General features: G+C 36.4%; 1 protein-coding gene across 1 annotated transcript in view; it reads right to left on the bottom strand.

Annotated features, from left to right (window-relative positions):
* CCDC178 (coiled-coil domain containing 178) overlaps positions 1–18,895 on the bottom strand; it is a 388,062-nt gene that overhangs the window by 263,635 nt on the left and 105,532 nt on the right. The gene's annotated exons all lie outside the window — the stretch shown is intronic.

Genomic DNA, 18,895 nt, shown 5'->3' with positions numbered 1-18,895 from the left:
TTACTTCACCTAAGGATATACCTATATCTAAAACCAATTTATACAATGATGTATTTTGATAATTTAAAAGAAATTAGTTGCCTTTTTTTAAAAAATAGATCTTTAAAGGAGTATAATTGCTTCACAATACTGTGTTAGTTTCCATTGTACAAAAAAGTGAATCAGCCATATGCATACATATATCCCCATGTCCCCTCCCTCTCAAGCCTCCCTCCCTCCTTCCCTAATGTTACAAAAAATGAGAGAAAAAAATACAAAGCAAAGCACCGAGCTGATCTCCCTGTGCTATGCTGCTGCTTCCCACTAGCTAACTATTTTACATTCAGTAGTGTATATATATCGATGCTACTCTCACGTCACCCCAGCTTCCCCCTCCCATCCCGTGTCCTCAAGTCCATTCTCTAGGTCTATGTCTTTATTCCTGCCCTGGCACTAGGTTCATCAGTACCAATTTTTTTTTTTTAGATTCTATATATATATGTGTTAGAATATGGTATTTGCTTTTCTCTTTCTGACTTACTTCACTCTGTATGACAGACTCTAGGTCCATCCACCTCACTATAAATAACTCAATTTTGCTTTTTATGGCTGAGTAATATTCCACTGTATATATGTGCCACATCTTCTTTATCCATTCAACTGTTGATGATCATTTAGGTTGGTTCCCTGCCCTGGCTATTGTAAATAGCGCTGCAGTGAACACTGGGGTACATGTCTCTTTTTGAATTACGGTTTTCTCAGGGTATATGCCCAGTAGTGGCATTGCTGGGTCATATGGTAGTTCTATTTTTAGGTTTTTTTTTTTTTTTTAATTATTTAATTAATTATTTATTTATTTATAACTGTGTTGGGTCTTCGTTTCTGTGCGAGGGCTTTCTCTAGTTGCGGCAAGCGGGGGCCTCTCTTCATCGCGGTGCGCGGGCCTCTCACTATCGTGGCCTCTCTTGTTGTGGAGCACAGGCTCCAGACGCGCAGGCTCAGTAGTTGTGGCTCACGGGCCTAGTTGCTCCGCGGCATGTGGGATCTTCCCAGACCAGGGCTCGAACCCGTGTCCCCTGCATTAGCAGGCAGATTCTCAACCACTGCGCCACCAGGGAAGCCCCTATTTTTAGGTTTTTAAGGAACCTGCATACTGTTCTCCATAGTGGTTGTATCAATTTACATTCCCACCAAAAGTGCAAGAGGGTTCCCTGTTCTCCACACCCTCTCCAGCATTTATTGTTTCTAGATTTTTTGATAATGCCCATTCTGACTGGTGTGAGGTGATACCTCATTGCAGCTTTGATTTGCATTTCTCTAATAATTAGTGATGTTGAGCATCTTTTCATGTGCCTCTTGGCCATCTGTATGTCTTCTTTGGTAAAATGTCTATTTAGGTCTTCTGCCCATTTTTTAATTGGGTTGTTTGTTTTTTTGAGATTGAGCTGCATGAGCTGTTTGTATATTTTGGAGATTAATCCTTTGTCTGTTGTTTCGTTTGCAAATATTTTCCCCCATTTTGAGGGTTGTCTTTTCATCTTGTTTATGGTTTCCTTTGCTGTGCAAAAGCTTTGAAGTTTCATTAGGTCCCATTTGTTTATTTTTGTTTTTATTTCCATTACTCTAGGCGGTGGGTCAAAAAAGATCTTGCTGTGGTTTATGTCAGAGTGCTTTTCCTATGTTTCCCTCTAAGAGTTTTATAGTGTCTGGACTTACATTTAGGTCTCTAATCCATTTTGAGTTTATTTCTGTGTATGGTGTTAGGTAGTGTTCTAATTTCATTCTTTTACATGTAGCTGTCCAGTTTTCCAAGCACCACTTATTGAAGAGGCTGTCTTTTCTCCATTGTATGTTCTTGCCTCCTTTGTCATAAATTAGGTGACCATATGTACATGGGTTTATCTCTGGGCTTTCTATCCTGTTCCATTGATCTATATTTCTGTTTTTGTGCCAGTACCACACTGTGTTGATTACTGTTGCTTTGTAGTATAGTTTGAAGTCGGGGAGCCTGATTCCTCCAGCTCCATTTTTCTTTCTCAAGATTGCTTCGGCTACTGGGGGTCTTTTGTGTTTCCATATGAATTGTAAAATTTTTTGTTCTAATTCTGTGATGAATGCCATTGGTAGATGAATAGGGACTGCATTGAATCTGTAGATTGCTTTGGTAGTTGCCTCTTCTAACATGACAACAGATACAGTGGTTTTATCAAATAAACATTTAATAATGGAGCCAAATTAAAAATGTCTCTACAGACTGGAAACCAATATACTGTATTCCAGAATAGCATGTTACATTTGAACTTTGTCTGAAAGTAACTGAAAAATGTGTGTGTGTGTGTGTGTGTGTATAAGAAGATGAGTTGGGAAATAGTAAGGCATGAAGCTGAAATGATAAACTATCAGCTTATACATAATCTTTAAAGGCATAGAAAGAAAATTAGTGAAGAATGTTAAGCAAGGTGTCTGTTGCAGAAAGGTCACTCTGGTTGCAATGGGGATTAGTTTGTGTTTCCTTAAAATTCATTCATTCATCCTTTGAAGTTTTTTTGTTTTTTTTAATTGTCAGTAAGAGAGAAATCTATTGTTTAAGTGAATTCAAGTCCTTGAACGTATATAAATTAACGTCGTTCAAGAAGAACTTGTGAATATAAGGCCAATAAAAACTGTAGGCAGTATATGAGACATTATAATAAAATAGACCAGAAGTCTGAAGGTGCAAGAGTAAAACAATTGCATTTCTTTGAAAAGAAGGGAAAGAGTCCCTTGAAATTTTGAAATCAGTATTTCTATACAAAACCAACTCAACCTATTACCAGTGGACAAATCTGCACTCTCCATCAGAAAAACATCTGGAGTTTCACTCTTTCCTCTCAGGGAACTCTTTCAAGCTCTGTTTTCTACCATGCCCCAAACGTCTGTGACTCAGAGAGCAAGGTCAAATGACTGGTCACCAAAACGGAAAATAGCTGTTACTTACTGCTTGGGCTGCCAATTTCAACTTCCACCAGCCACAGGGAGTGTTTCCAGCCAGATGCTCAAGGACTTCCCTCAGTACTACTGCCTTTCTGAAAGTTTGATCGGTGCACCAGGGCACTGGCAAACTGCTGGGAAGTTTACCAGTTCCTAGGACAACTACTGACTAACCATGACCTTCAAAACATCCTAGAACACGCCAAAGACTGATATAAGGTGATCTCTGATGGTCACAGGTCTCAGGCCACACAGTGAAATATCTGAGTGAGGTGACTTATTTGTCTTCCCGCCCTGTTGTCACAGGCAGCGTTCTCTGTAAAGCTGACTCTGAGGTGGGGTTTGGTATGCAGGATTCTTATTAAGGAGTGCACCTGGAATCAACTCCTGTTGGACTGGAGCGGGGAACAGTGGGAAGATAGGGAGAGGATCAAGGACTGGGCAGAAACATAGGCTGAGCTGCAAAGCAGCCCAGCAACAACCTCAGTCAGCTCCATGGGGAGTCCTGGAGCAAGAACGGGCCTTCGGCTTTGCCCCAAGTCAGACCAAAGTGGCAAGGCTACTCCTCTATTTATCAGTCGTTGGATATGAGCTGTCCCAGGAAGGGGAATGACCTTAAGCAAAGTGACTTAACTGATTCCTGAAGTAGAATCTGGGCAGTTATGTCCACTAAACAATACATATATATGTCATGAATCCCCTTGATAAAACTACTATTAGTGCTACTAAGACTCATGACTGAAGTATTATTACCTGCCTACTATGTAGAGTTACCTTTTTTCAACTTCATAATGAAATCCATGAAATCGCTATTATTGTCCCCTTTTGCAAATGGGAAAACTGGGACAGATTATATAAATTGCCAAAAAGCAAAAAGCTAGCACACATTGGAAGCAGGATGCTAATCCACACTGAGAGCCCAGGGACTTTATCTCATTGACTTAGGATCTCAGTGACACCTGGATACCTAGGACCCTTCAACGTGAGTGGAATATTTAGTGTAGAGCCTTCTGACTCTCATGTCCTTGCAAAGCCTGCCTTTCCATGAGACTTTCCAGGCAATAGGATTGTCAGATTCTGTAACTCAGCCACCTATTCCACAGATAGAGGAATGGAACCGAGACTTTGTGTTCAAGAGGTGTCAATCTGCCAGTGATGCCATAGCTGGTTCTCAAACAGAATCTGCTAAGAAGGTTATGAACACTGGGGATATGCTGCTTTTTTAATTCTGCAACTCTATGACATAAATCACAGCAAGATACTTTTTGACCCACCTCCTAGAGAAATAGAACTAAAAACAAAAATAAACAAAGGGGACCTAATGAAACTTAAAAGCTTTTGCACAGCAAAGGAAACCATAAACAAGATGAAAAGACAACCCTCAGAATGGGAGAAAATATTTGCAAATGAAACAACAGACAAAGGGTTAATCTCCAAAACTTACAAGCAGCTCATGCAGCTCAATATCAAAAAAACAAACAACCCAATCCAAAAATGGACACAAGACCTAAGTAGACATTTCTCCAGAGAAGATATACAGATTGCCAACAAACACATGAAAGGATGCTCAACATCACTAATCATCAGAGAGATGCAAATCAAAACTACAATGAGATATCACCTCACACCGGTCAGAATGGCCATCATGAAAAAAACTACAAAGAATAAATGCTGGAGAGGGTGTGGAGAAAAGGGAACCCTCTTGCACTGTTGGTGGGAATGTAAATTGATACAGCCACTATGGAGAACAGTAGGGAGGTTCCTTAAAAAACTAAAAATAGAACTACCATATGACCCAGCAATCCCACTACTGGGCATATACCCTGAGAAAACCATAATTCAAAAAGAGTCATGTACCAAAATGTTCATTGCAGCTCTATTTACAATAGCCAGGACATGGAAGCAACCTAAGTGTCCATCGACAGATGAATGGATGAAGAAGATGTGGCACATATATACAATGGAATATTACTCAGCCATAAAAAGAAACGAAACTGAGTTATTTGTAGTGAGGTGGATGGACCTAGAGTCTGTCATACAGAGTGAAGTAAGTCAGAAAGAGAAAAACAAATACCGTCTGCTAACATATATATACAGAATCTAAAAAAAAAAAAAAAAAAAAAAAAAAAATGGTTACAAAGAACCTAAGGGCAAGGACAGGAATAAAGACACAGACGTAGAGAATGGACTTGAGGACATGGAGAGGGGGAAGGGTAAGCTGGGACGAAGTGAGAGAGTGGCATGGACATATATACACTACCAAATGTAAAATAGATAGCTAGTGGGAAGCAGCCACATAGCACAGGGAGATCAGCTCGGAACTTTGTGACCTCCTAGAGGGGTGGGATAGGGAGGATGGGAGGGAGACGCAAGAGGGAGGAGATATGGGGATATATGTATATGTATAGCTGATTCACTTTGTTATAAAGCAGAAACTAACACACCATTGTAAAGCAATTATACTCCAATAGAGATGCTAAAAAAAAAAAAAGTGTGGTCTTCTTAGTAAAACACTGATTGCACTATCATTGAAAATGTTCAAGAAGAGAGGCTGGACAGACAAAGGGTTACAGTAGTTGTAAAAAGATTTCTACTTAATCATATAAGTAGCACTTTTGAGAATTTGCTGTATCCCAGGCAATTTCCTAGAATGTTTTATATATACAGGCAGCCCTCGTCTTGTAGGATGCCATGCTTACTGAAACTTGTGCATGTGGCGACCGTGCAAAATAGGAACATGGCTCAGATATGTACAAGTTTCAGCTAACCTGATGCTGTGCAAAGTGAGGGCTGCCTGTGTGTATGTGTGTGTGTCTGTGCTTGCGCATGCACGCATCTGTATGTAAGTGAATCATGTCCATTTAGTGACCTAGCTGCAGTTATCCACATTCAAAGATGAGAAAACTAAGACCATAGATGTCATGGCATTTGCCCCATGACTAACATTCAACAAGTATCAATACTCAAGACTGCTGATACTACAGCTTGGGCACACTCTATAGCACTTTGAAGTAAGCCCCCTCTCCTCTACCCTCAGTTTCCAGTACTCTGTTTGGTACACAATATTTGTTGAATGAACAATTTATTGAACAAATGCATTAACAAATAGCAAAAAATTGCTAAAATTTCAGGGTTTTTCAAATTCAAAAATGTTTTTTAAAAATCTTTTTATATGAGAAACTTGGGATTCATTAAAATATCGTAATCATATTCTCATTCATAAATAGCATCTTGAGCAGAGTAAAACAAGGCCTATAGGATGTTTTCCCTGAGACCTAGGGAAATAGTTGAGGTGGTAGGAAAGGCAGGGAGATAAGTAACTGAATAAGAACTGCAAGAAGAGTGCCTTTTTCAGGAACACGGCCTGCAGCCCAATCTGTGCCAGGCTTTTTGGTTTTTCAAACTGCCAGTGCGTGGTAAAGAGAATGAAAGCCCAGAAACATCACCATTTCACACCTGTTACAATAATGGATTCAACCAAGAATTACCAATGAGTGCTAAGTCCACTGGATGAAGATTTTTTGGAAACAAAGATAGTTGCATATTCTTGCAATATCACTCAATTGAGCACTTATTAATCATAACAGGGAGATGGATAAATCTGTTGACCACAACTTTAACCAAATGATCAAACTTACTATCACTAGTTATGAGAAAAACTTATACCGTGTGTTTTGTGATATGTCTCAGTGATACAATATTATAACTTATGTAACATTCCTGCCAAAAGTGTTTTACCTAAATGTAATCATGAGTAAACAGAAAGATAAGTCCACGCTGAGAGAAATTCTGCAAAGTAACTGGCCTAGACTCTTTAAAAAATGTCTGTGTAATGAAAGACAAATTTAACAAAAATGTAGGAGACACTGTAAGATTAAAGGGGATTCAAAGTTATAACAGATAAATGCAATACACGGTGCTCGACTACATATAGCACCCAACTGAATCAGAGAAGTTTGCATGTGGACTATATATATTTGTGCCAGTTACCTAATTATTGCCTCAGCTCTAAATCCTTAGCTCAAATTTTTAACTTTAATTTGAGATACTGGAGCTGGATCTAGTATGTAAACAGTTTTCTTTTGCCAGCTGGAGTAATGAGGCTTTATCAGTAGAGGGCGTGGAGGGGCTTGCGAGGTGGCAGCAAGGGGCTCCCCAGCCTTGTTGTGGTTTTGATTGATTTCTCCTTCCTTTTGCAGAGCTTCTGTCAGCTGGTCTGTGAGGAACCAATAGTGCTCGCCTTCCAGCCAGGTGCTCTACCCAGAAATTCCATTCAAACTCCAGTCAACCTTCGCCAAGTTTCTCTACTTCCGGACCATCCACTGAACACTGCCACACCCTCTCCTATAAGGCCTTATTCTGCTTTGCAGGAGGCAGCTTCTGCCACAATTGATCCTTATGTGGATACTTTCCCGCATCCCTAAAGGCTGTGGCTGCTCCCTACATCAGCTATTCCTACATTCTTTAGAGCAGGGATCTGCAAGCTTTCCCTGTAAAGGGCTAGATAGTAAATAATTTAGACTTTGGGGCTGTAAGGTCCCTGTCTCAACTACTCAATTCTGGTTTTGGAGAAAAGGAATAAAAATGTATAAAAAGATCACTTTGAAGAGTTTGAAAGAAGCCGAGGGAAAGGGGGTGACAGCATCTCAAGAGGTTGGGAAGAGCCCACACTGAAAGTCACCTTTGACCTGCTGCCTGGCTTTAGCAGCCAGAAACCAGAAGGTGGCAGCAGAGAGCTATTCTAGTGGAAGAGACTCCTGTGCTACAAGAAAGGACAGCTGAAGAGCAAAGCATGGAACAGTCAATGCTATGTGTCCAGAGACCCACGTTTAAAGAGAAAATGGGAGGAGACACTAAACATAAATAGATCTAAGCTCAGAATCACGGATGTAGCATCAGTTTGATTTCCAGTGACAGAAGGGGCACTAAGAAAAAAGCTGTAGAATTCATTACATAAGGCATGAGACCACGAACAGAGAGAAACAGACTTTAAAATTAAGAATTAAAATCATAAAGGAAAATTTGGGATTTGTGCAAATAACTGTGTGCTGGGCTGAATTAGTGGGGCAGGGCAGCTCTGGCTGGGCAATGCCAGGGCAATTTTTGGTGGTCAGGACCCTAATAGACAATCCAGGTGGCAGCCCAACCTGGTTCTATCCAAAAATAAACACAACGATGCTATTTTATCTTTTTTTTTTTAAATGAAGGTATATGTGTCTTTTTTTGTAGAAATATTTTTAAATTAAAAATAAAGTTAAAGTGAACCCCTAAACCCAGAGATACACATTTTGACTTTCTGGTGTATTCCTTTTTAGGTCCACGGATTAAATATTATCTTTGGTAGAGTCAGCCTAGTAAGGTCTTTTTCAGCCACTAAAAAAACAGAACTTCCATTAATGTTTTAAATTCTAAATTAAATGAATTTGCAATTTACCCTTGTACTCATATATTTAACTACTACTCTATTACCTAGAAATCTGTGTATTTAAATTTTCCCACTATATGTTAACTATGTATTCATGCTTTCCATAAACATTTATTGAGTACCTACTTTGTTCTAAGCACTGTTAGGCCTAGCGATGCAGCAGTGTACAAAACAGACAATACTTCTTGCCCTCCTGTAGCATACTTTCTGGCAGTTATTATGTAATTAATTATAAACCTTTAAATATGCATCTTTACAGTTTTTGTCTGTCTTCGTCATCTGGTGACTTTAAGTCATATTTTTAGAAATAATGTTAATGAATTATAGATTATGAATGTATTTAAAATTCTTTACTTACACTGATAAATTACTTTCCAGAAAGGTTCTATCAACACTAATTTACAGTTGGAAACTCCAGCAGCTTATGAGAGTCGCTATATCAATATGTCTTTTCCGTTATCAAATATTAGTTTTCATAGATGTAAAATTGGCATAACGTATTCGTTTCTACAATATTACTGTGAGAGTAAAAGATAATGCATACAAAGGAGTTGACCCAAGGCAGTATTCGCCTTAAGCATTCAACAAATAACTATTATTTTCAGTGTGTTTTTCAGAATCTACACATTTATCAGGAGACAGACATGAGTTAAATATATCAGTTATTAAAGACTGTCCAAAAAAGTTAAGGTAGCCTCCTTCTATGAAGTATTCTTTATGTTGTTTATCCCTAATACTTTTGAAAATATATTATCTGTCAGGCTCCAAGTTAAATGTTTTATATACAATATTATTTATTTATCACACAAAGGTACAACAGAAGTATTATTAAACTCATTTAAGAGATGAGAAACCTAGGCTCAATATGGTTAAGTAATACTCTCAAAATAAATAATTAGCAGAACCAGGATTTAAATTAATGAAACATTTGACTCCAAAACCTATACTCTTTCAACAAAATCACCTTTCCCTTTGAAAAGGGAGAAAAAAAATAGAAACAAAATTCACAGATTGAAATGGAAATGCTAAAGAGCTAATTCATCACCTCTTTTCTGGCAAACAAATCTGTAATCCAGTAGAATGGAAATGGAAGTTATGTTTTCATGTAGTTTTTGCACCAAGTCAAATAAAGTTTTATTCTGTCCTCAAATGTTTGCACCATCAACATGCTTTATTCCTATCATATTTTTCAGGTTTATTTACTCCCTCATACATGTGTCAGGAAAATAAAGTTTTCTGATACTTAACTAAGGGGATACCCAGCTGCCATTTGAAGGACTTACATCTTAATATACCTTCACACTACTTCTGTTTTATCTGTGCCTTAACGCTTTTTTCCCAGCAAACATGTACCACTAATTGGATGCTCCCAATATTACAGTTAATGGCTTCCTTTCACTCAACTTTGACAAAGTATTCTGCCTCTGAATATAGTAGGGAAGAATCTTAGTAAACTAAAATCAAATGGAACAAACGTAAAAGAGTATAAGATCGAAGTTGTAAATCTGTTTCATAGAAAGGGCTAAAGAAGAGTGATTATGCTAGCAATTTAAAGCATAAATGACTCTGAGCTTCTAGGTTGCTTAAACCAGAGGGAAACATGAAACTTTAGAGAATGCCTAATTATTAATAAGAGAAAGAATACAATTTTATCAAGAAAAGTTTTCTCTTAGTTCTGAAATCTAAAGTAAACTAGGTGCATAGATTTTTGACCATCTTGAACAGTATGACCATATCTCTCATTAGTATGAAAAACCAAGCAGCAATGGTCAATTTTGACCATTACTTTTACCAACCTTTGTTAAAAGCCAAGGATGTAATATCAGCTCATAACTCAATAAAGGCTATTTTGCACATGGGTCAAGAGTAATATCCTCTAGATTTGACTAGGAAGCATAAATTCTCAAGAATCAAAATGAATAAATTATCAGAATGTCCATTTTATAACCATTTTAAAAATACCACCAGTTTCACCTGGAATTGTGATAGAAGTTGCATAGTGCACAAATCAAATTTTGGCTTATTAAATTTGTTTTGTTCTGTCCATTGAACAAAATGGACTTGCTCTAAGGAGGCCTGGAGTGGCAGAAATTATGCTCTTCAAGAAAGCTTTTTAGAAGGTTTTGATTTTTACTTTGCTCAAATAAAGGCCCTATAAACTTTGATTCAGAGAGAACAAATAGCATTTGAAGGGAGGGCCAAGATTTTTCTCTAAAAAGGAGTTAAGGGCTGGTTGAAATATTTGAAAAAGAACTCAAGCAAAGTCACAAACCTCTAAACTGTAAAGTTATAGACCATATTACTGTGGCCATGAACATTCTAAGGACATAACACATTGTCTTTTCCTAGCATTAAAAATACTACTCAGCCATAAAAAAGAATGAAATAATTCCATTTACAGCAACACAGATGGACCTAGAGATTATCATACTAAGTGAAGTCAGACAGAGAAAGGCAAATATCATATGATATCACTTATATGTGGAATCTAAGCCATGACACAAATGAAATTATTTATGAAACAGAAACAGACTCACAGACATAGAAAACAAACCAGACATAGAAAACAAACTTATGGTTACCAAAGGGGAAAGGAGGTGGGGAGGGATAAATTAGGAGTTTGGGATTAGCAGATACAAACTACTCTATATAAAATAAATAAACCTCAAGGTCCTACTATATAGCACAGGGAACTACTGATACAGTTAATATCCTGTAATAAACCATAATGGAAAAGAATATGAAAAAATACAAATATATTTATGTATAAATGAACTATGTTTCTGTACAAGAAACTAGCACAACATTGTAAATCAACTATACTTCAATTTAAAAAAAGAAAAAAAATGACCCTTAAACATCTAAACAATTTTTTAAAAAGGAATCATACACGTATATGTATAACTGAATCACTATGTTGTACACCTGAAACTAACACAGCATTGTTAATCAACTATACTCCAATATAAAATAAAAAGTTAAAAAAAGGAATCATACAATGTCTGTGATCAGACAACAAGGGAATTAAACTAGAAATCCGTAACAGAAAGATAACTGGAAAATCCCTAAATATGTAAAGACTAAAAAAGCATACTTTTAAATAATACATGGTCAAGGAATCAATCTCAAGAGAATTTTAAAATATTTTTGACTAAATAAAAATGGGGACATAATTTATCAAAATTGTGATATGCAGCAAAAACAGAGCTTAGAAGGAAATTCATAGCATTGAATGCATGTATTAGAAAAGAAGAAAGATTTAACATCAAAAACCTAAGTTTCCACCTTAGGAAACTATAAAAAGAAGAGCAAATTAAATCCAAAGTCAGCAGAAGAAAAGAAAGAGGAGACATAATTACATCCATATCCCATGGATACTGTAAGGATAATAAAGGAACACTGTGAAAAACTCTTTGCTGAAAAATTAGATAATCGAGATGAAATGGACCAATTCCTTGAAAGACACAATCTGCCAAAACTCATACAAGAAGAAACAGATGATCTAAATAGGCCTGTTAAAGAAATGGGATCAATACTTAATAACCTTCCAAAACAAAGGCATCAAGCCCAGCGGGGTTTATTAGTGAATTCTACCAAACATTTAGGAAAAAATTATACTAATTCTCTACAATTTTCTTTGGAGGATAGAAGCAGAGGGACTACTTCCTACCTCACTCTATGAAGGCAGCATTACTGTAATACCAAAACCTGACAAAGACATTACAAGAGAAAACTACAGACCAATATTTCTCATGAAAATAGATGTAAAAATCCTCAACAAAATATTAGCAAATCAAATTCAACAATGTGTAAAAAGAATTATACACCATAACTATGCAGGATTTATCCCAGGTATGCAAGGCTAGTACAACATTTGAAAATCAATTAATGTAATCAATTATATCAACAGGCTAATGAGGAAAAAAATCACACGTTCATAACAATAGATACAGAAAAAGCATTTGACAATATCCAACATTCGTTCGTGGTAAAAACTCTTAATAAGTTAAAATAAAGAGGAACTTCCTCTACTTGATAAAGAATATCTACAAAAAATCTACAGCTACCATTATAGTCAATGGTGAAAAACTCAAAATTTACCACTAGGGTCAGGTACAAACAAGCAAAGATGTCCCACCTCAACAATCCTTTTCAGTATTGTACTGGAAATCCTTGAAAATGCATTGACAAGAAAAGCAAATTAAAGATATACAGATTGGGAAGGAAGAAATAAAACTCTTTGTTTGCGAAGGACATGACTGTCTATGTAAAAATTTGAAAGAATTATCAAAAATACTCCTGGAACTAAATAAGCAATTATAGCAATTAACACAAGGTTAATACACAAATACCAACTGTTTTCCTATATAATAAAAATAAACAAGTGCAATCGTAAATTTAAAACACATCATTTAAATTAGTACTCCCCATAATGAAATACTTAGATATAAATCTAACAAAATATGTAGAAGAGCCATACAAAAAAACTAAAAAAACTCTGATGAATGAAATTAAAAAACTAAATAAATGTAGAGATATTCCATGTTAATGCATAGGCAGACTCAACAATGTTAAGAAGCCAGTTCACCCCAACTTGATCTATAAGTTCAATTTATCCCCTATCAATATCCCAGCAAGTTATTTTGGGGATACTGACAAAGTAATTCCAAAGGAGAGGCAAAAGATCCAGAAGAGCCAACACCATATTGAAGAAAAACAAAGATGGAGAGCTGACCACACTCAACATCAAGACATACTACTAAGCTACAGTATTTAAAACAGTGTGGTATTGGCAAAAGAACAGACAAATAGATCAATGGAACAAAACAAAGAGTCCAGAAATAGACTCACAGAAATACAGTCAACTGATCTTTGACAAAGTAACAATGAGTACATAATGGAGCAAAGACAGTCTTTTCAACAAATGAGGCTGGAACAACTAGACATCTACATGCAAAAAAACTGAAGCTAGACACAGACTTTACACCTTTCACAAAAATTAATTCAAAAAGAATCACAGACCTAATTGTAAAACGCAAAACTACAAAACTCCCAGAAGATAATAACATAGGTGAAAACCTAGATGACCTTGGGTATGGCAATGACTTTTTAGATATAACACCAAAGGCATGATCCATGAAATAAAGAACTGATAAGCTGGACTTCATTAAAATTAAAACTTCTGCTCTGTGAAAGACAATGTCAAAAGTGAGAAGACAAGAACAGACCAGGAGAAAGTTTTGCAAAAGACACACCTGATAAAGGGCTGTTACCCAAAATACTATTGAAAAAACCTGAAAACTCAATAGTAAGAAAATGAACCTGATTTAAAATATATCACAGACCTTAATGGACATCTCACCAAAGAAGATATACAATGGCAAATAAGCATATAAAAGATGCTCATCACCTGTCATCAGAGAAATGTAAATTAAAACAACAGTGAGCTAGTTCTACAAACCTATTACAACGACCAAAATCGTGACCACTGACAACACCAACTATTCGTGAGGATGTGAAGTAACAGGAACTCTCATGCATTGCTGGTGGGAACGCAAAACAGTACAGCCACTCTGGAATCCAGTTTGGTAGTTTCTTACAAAATAAAATATATTCTTATTAAAAGATCCAGCAATCACATTCCTTGGTATTTACCCAAGGGAGTTGAAAACTTACATCCACACAAAAACCTGCACATGGATGTTTATAGTGGCTTTATTTTATTTTTATTTATTTATTTCTTAACATCTTTATTGGAGTATAATTGCTTTACAATGGTGTGTTAGTTTCTGCTTTATAACAAAGTGAATCAGCTGTACATATACATATATCCTCGTATCTCCTCCCTCTTGCATCTCCCTCTCTCCCACCCTCCCTATCCCACCCCTCTAGGTCACAAAGCTCCGAGCTGATCTCCCTGTGCTATGTGGCTGCTTCCCACTAGCTATCTATTTTACATTTGGTAGTATGTATAAGTCCATGCCACTCTCTCACTTCGGCCCAGCTTACCCTTCCCCCTCCCCGTATCCTCAAGTCCATTCTCTAGTAGGTCTGCGTCTTTATTCCTGTCTTGCCCCTAGGTTCTTCAAGACCCTTTTTTTGTTTTTAGATTCCATATATATGTGTTAGCATAGAGTATTTGTTTTTCTCTTTCTGACTTACTTCACTCAGTATGACGGACACTAGGTCCATCCACCTCACTACAAATAACTCAGTTTTGTTTCTTTTTATGGCTAGTAATATTCCATTGTATATATGTGTCACATCTTCTTTATCTATTCATCTGTCGATGGACACTTAGGTTGCTTCCATGTCCTGGTTATTGTAAATAGAGCTGCGATGAACATCGTGGTACATGACTCTTTTTGAATTACAGTTTTCTCAGGGTATATGTCCAGTAGTGGGATTGCTGTGTCGCCTGGCAGTTCTATTTTTAGTTTTTTAAGGAACCTCCATACTGTTCTCCATAGTGGCTGCATCAATTTACATTCCCACCAACAGTGCAAGAGGGTTCCCTTTTCTCCACACACTCTCCAGCATTTACTGTTTGTAGATTTTTTCCTGATGGCCATTCTGACTGGTGTGAGGTAATACCTCATTGTAGTTTTGATCTGCATCTCTCTAATGATTAGTGATGTTGAGCATTCTTTCACATGTTTGTTGGCAATCTGCATATATTCTTTGGAGAAATGTCTATTTAGGTCTTCTGCCCATTTTTGGATTGGGTTGTTTGTTTTTTGATATTGAGCTGCATGAGCTGCTTGTAAATTTTGGAGATTAATCCTTTGTCAGTAGCTTCATTTGCAAATATTTTCTCCCATTCTGAGGGCTGTCTTTTTGATGGTTTCCTTTGCTGTGCAAAAGCTTTTAGGCTTCATTAGGTCCCATTTGTTTATTTTTTATTTCCATTTTTCTAGGAGGTGGGTCAAAAAGATCTTGTGGTGATTTATGTCATAGAGTGTTCTGCCTATGTTTTCCTCTAAGAGTTTTGTAGTGTCTGGCCTTACATTTAGGTCTTTAATCCATTTTGAGTTTATTTTTGTGCATGGTGTCAGAGAGTGTTCTAATGTCATACTTTTACATGTATCTGTCCAATTTTCCCAGCACCACTTATTGAAGAGGCTGTCTTTTCTCCACTGTATATTCTTGCCTCCTTTATCAAAAATAAGGTGACCATATGTGTGTGGGTTTATCTCTGGGCTTTCTATCCTGTTCCATTGATCTATATTTCTGTTTTTGTGCCAGTACCATACTGTCTTGATTACTGTAGCTTTGTATTATAGTCTGAAGTCAGGGAGCCTGATTCATCCAGCTCCATTTTTCTTTCTCAAGATTGCTTTGGCTATTCGGGGTCTTTTGTGTTTCCATACAAATTGTGAAATTTTTTGTTCTAGTTCTGTGAAAAATGCCATTGGTAATTTGATAGGGATTGCATTGAATCTGTAGATTGCTTTGGGGAGTATAGTCATTTTCACAATGTTGATTCTTCCAATCCAAGAACATGCTATAGCTCTCCATCTGTTTGTATTATCTTTAATTTCTTTCATCAGTGTCTTACAATTTTCTGCATACAGGTCTTTTGTCTCCCTAGGTAGGTTTATTCCTAGGTATTTTATTCTTTTTTTTGCAATGGTAAATGGGAGTGTTTCCTTACTTTCTCTTTCAGATTTTTCATCATTGGTGTATAGGAATGCAAGAGATTTCTGTGCATTAATTTTGTATCCTGCAACTTTACCAAATTCATTGATTAGCTCTAATAGTTTTCTGGTAGAGTCTTTAGGATTCTCTATGCATAGTATCATGTCATCTGCAAACAGTGACAGCTTTACTTCTTCTTTTCCAATTTGGATTCCTTTTATTTCTTTTTCTTCTCTGATTGCTGTGGCTAAAACTTCCAAAACTATGTTGAATAATAGTGGTGAGAGTGGGCAACCTTGTCTTGTTCCTGATCTTAGTGGAAATGGTTTCAGTTTTTCACCATTGAGAATGATATTGGCTGTGGGTTCGTCATATATGGCCTTTATTATGTGGAGGTAAGTTCTCTCTATGCCTACTTTCTGGAGGGTTTGCCAATATTTGGAAGCAATCAAGATACTTATCAGTACGTGAATGGATAAACTGTGGTACATCCAGACAATAGAATATTTTTCAGTGCTAAAAAGAAATGAGCTATCAAGTCATGAAAACACATGGTGGAATCTTAAATGTATATTAGTAAGTGAGAAAAACCAATCTGAAAAGGCTACATATTGTATGATTCCAACTATATGACATTCTGGAAAGGCAAAACTATGGAGTAAAAGATCAGTGGTTTCCATGGTTTGGGGAGTGGAGAGAGGAATGAATAGGCAGAGTATAGAGGATTTTTAGAGAAGTTAAAATACTCTGTATGATACCATAATGATGGACATATGCCATTATACATTTGTTCAAAATAAAGGCATGTACACAACATCAAGAGTGAACCATAACGTAAACTATAGACCTTGAGTGATTATGATGTGGCAATGTATGTTCATTGATTGTACCAAATGTACCACTCTGCTGGGGTATGTTGATAATGGGTGAGGCTATGCATGTGTGGAAGCATGGGGATATGGGAAATCTCTGTCCTTCAACTCAATTTTGCTGTGACCCTAATACTGCCCTAAAAAAACAAAGTCTTAAAAATCATCCCTAATATGGTTATTTTGAATTTTTGAACCTGACTCAATCTTTGTTGGTCAGAGTATATGTGTAGTTAGTATCTGACTGACTAGTTTATTCCAAGACCAGCATCAGAAGACCTTGTCCCCAAAGTCTACACAGCTACCTAAAAGCTAGGCTGCTTTGGGCAAATCACTTCACCCCAAAATGAGTGTATTAATAACAACCACACAGAATCATGAACACTAAATTAATTAACATGTATAGAGTCCAGCATATAATAGGCTTGCTGAAAACTCTGTCTTCCTTTCTACTGCCTTCCTTCTTTTCTAGTAAGTTTCCACTTAATTCTAATACCATCATTTTAACCTGGAACCAGAGTGGCTTGATATTTTACTTTTCTACCAAAATTCCAATATGTTCAAGCAAAAATCCTCCAAATTCCTGCAGCTTGAACAGAAATCTTCTACTGAATGTTAAGAAGTACTTAACATCTGATGAAAGCTTTCAAGATTTTTTTTTTTGTTACTATATCACATTCTCCAGACAATACTGGATGATTTTCTGTTCACACCATAATTGAACACATATTACCCTTTTATTGATTTATCTCCCATCACAATCAGCTAATTTTATCCTAAGACTTGGCTAATCATGTCTTTTCTGAATGGAACAGTTATTGGGATTGAAGGTATGGAAATATTGGGGCAAATCATCTGTAATAGCTGGAATATTCCAGAAACTGCTAGATATTTTGATTGTTCAGTGTTGCTTCTAGTTTAAAACTGCCTAAAACTTATCAGGCATTTTACAGATGCATTTGAAAAAAACATAATTCTGAAAGTCTACTTCTAAGGCTATTAAAAGTTATTTTTCAGATCTAGCTCATAGGTGGTATGGCTCTAATTAATTTCTGGAAGACATGTATTAAGGACTAATTTCAGGCCAGGATCAACAAATACACAAAATTTTCTGCAAGAAAAACATGATGCCCTGACTGAGAAAATTATATAGATTTTCATTAATTAGACAATGAAAGACAGTGGGTCATTGCAAAGGTAGAAACTACAAACATGAATTACTACAAACCTGAATTATCTAAGGACTATCTAGAAATTTATTTTTAATTCATTACCACTCTGACACAGATACACATGTATACATCTAGAAATTTAATGCCCTATATATTCAACTCAGAGATTAGCAGACGTGTTTAGTAAAGGGGAATATTTCCTAGATGGAGTAATTTCTTTCTGTTGCTTCCTTCTAGTTATCTCTCAGCTACCATACAGTAGTTAAAGGAACTGATGAACAATTTCTTCAATTCGGCTTGATCTAGCCAGAAAGACACTTCGCTTTGGGTTGGCAATTTGGGTTGGCAAAGCAAGTATAGTGGAGTCACATCAAATTTGCACTTAACCTACATATTGTAGTTTATGACATCAGGAAAATTTAGAATAAACAGTTCAATGCAATAGTCTTCTTAATAAACAAGTGCCTCAGGTTAGTGAAGCAATATGTCTGAAGAATTAAAGTAGGTTGTGACAGCTATGGGACAAATACATGAATGATACCAAGGGTTTCCTGTCAACTGAATAAATAAAAACATTAAGGCCAAATCAGTGCATGATGTCTTCACTGATAGTCTCAATGAAAAAAAATTAATTGATGGCCATAGAGAAACACATGTTAAGGAAAAATTAAAGCAAATTATTAATGACATCTATAATATTGTTATATATGCTAAACCATGTATATAATCACATGCCTTATATTTCTAAAATAATTTTGAGGTTAATTTTTACTATACATAACTTTTATTATACTGATTTTGAAACATATATGACCATCCCACTGAATAACCCATGTGAAGGG

The sequence above is a fragment of the Balaenoptera acutorostrata genome, chromosome 13 (genome assembly GCF_949987535.1).
Source record: "Balaenoptera acutorostrata chromosome 13, mBalAcu1.1, whole genome shotgun sequence".
NCBI classification, from domain to species: Eukaryota; Metazoa; Chordata; class Mammalia; order Artiodactyla; family Balaenopteridae; genus Balaenoptera; species Balaenoptera acutorostrata.
This window is presented reverse-complemented; position numbering and strand designations above follow the sequence as displayed.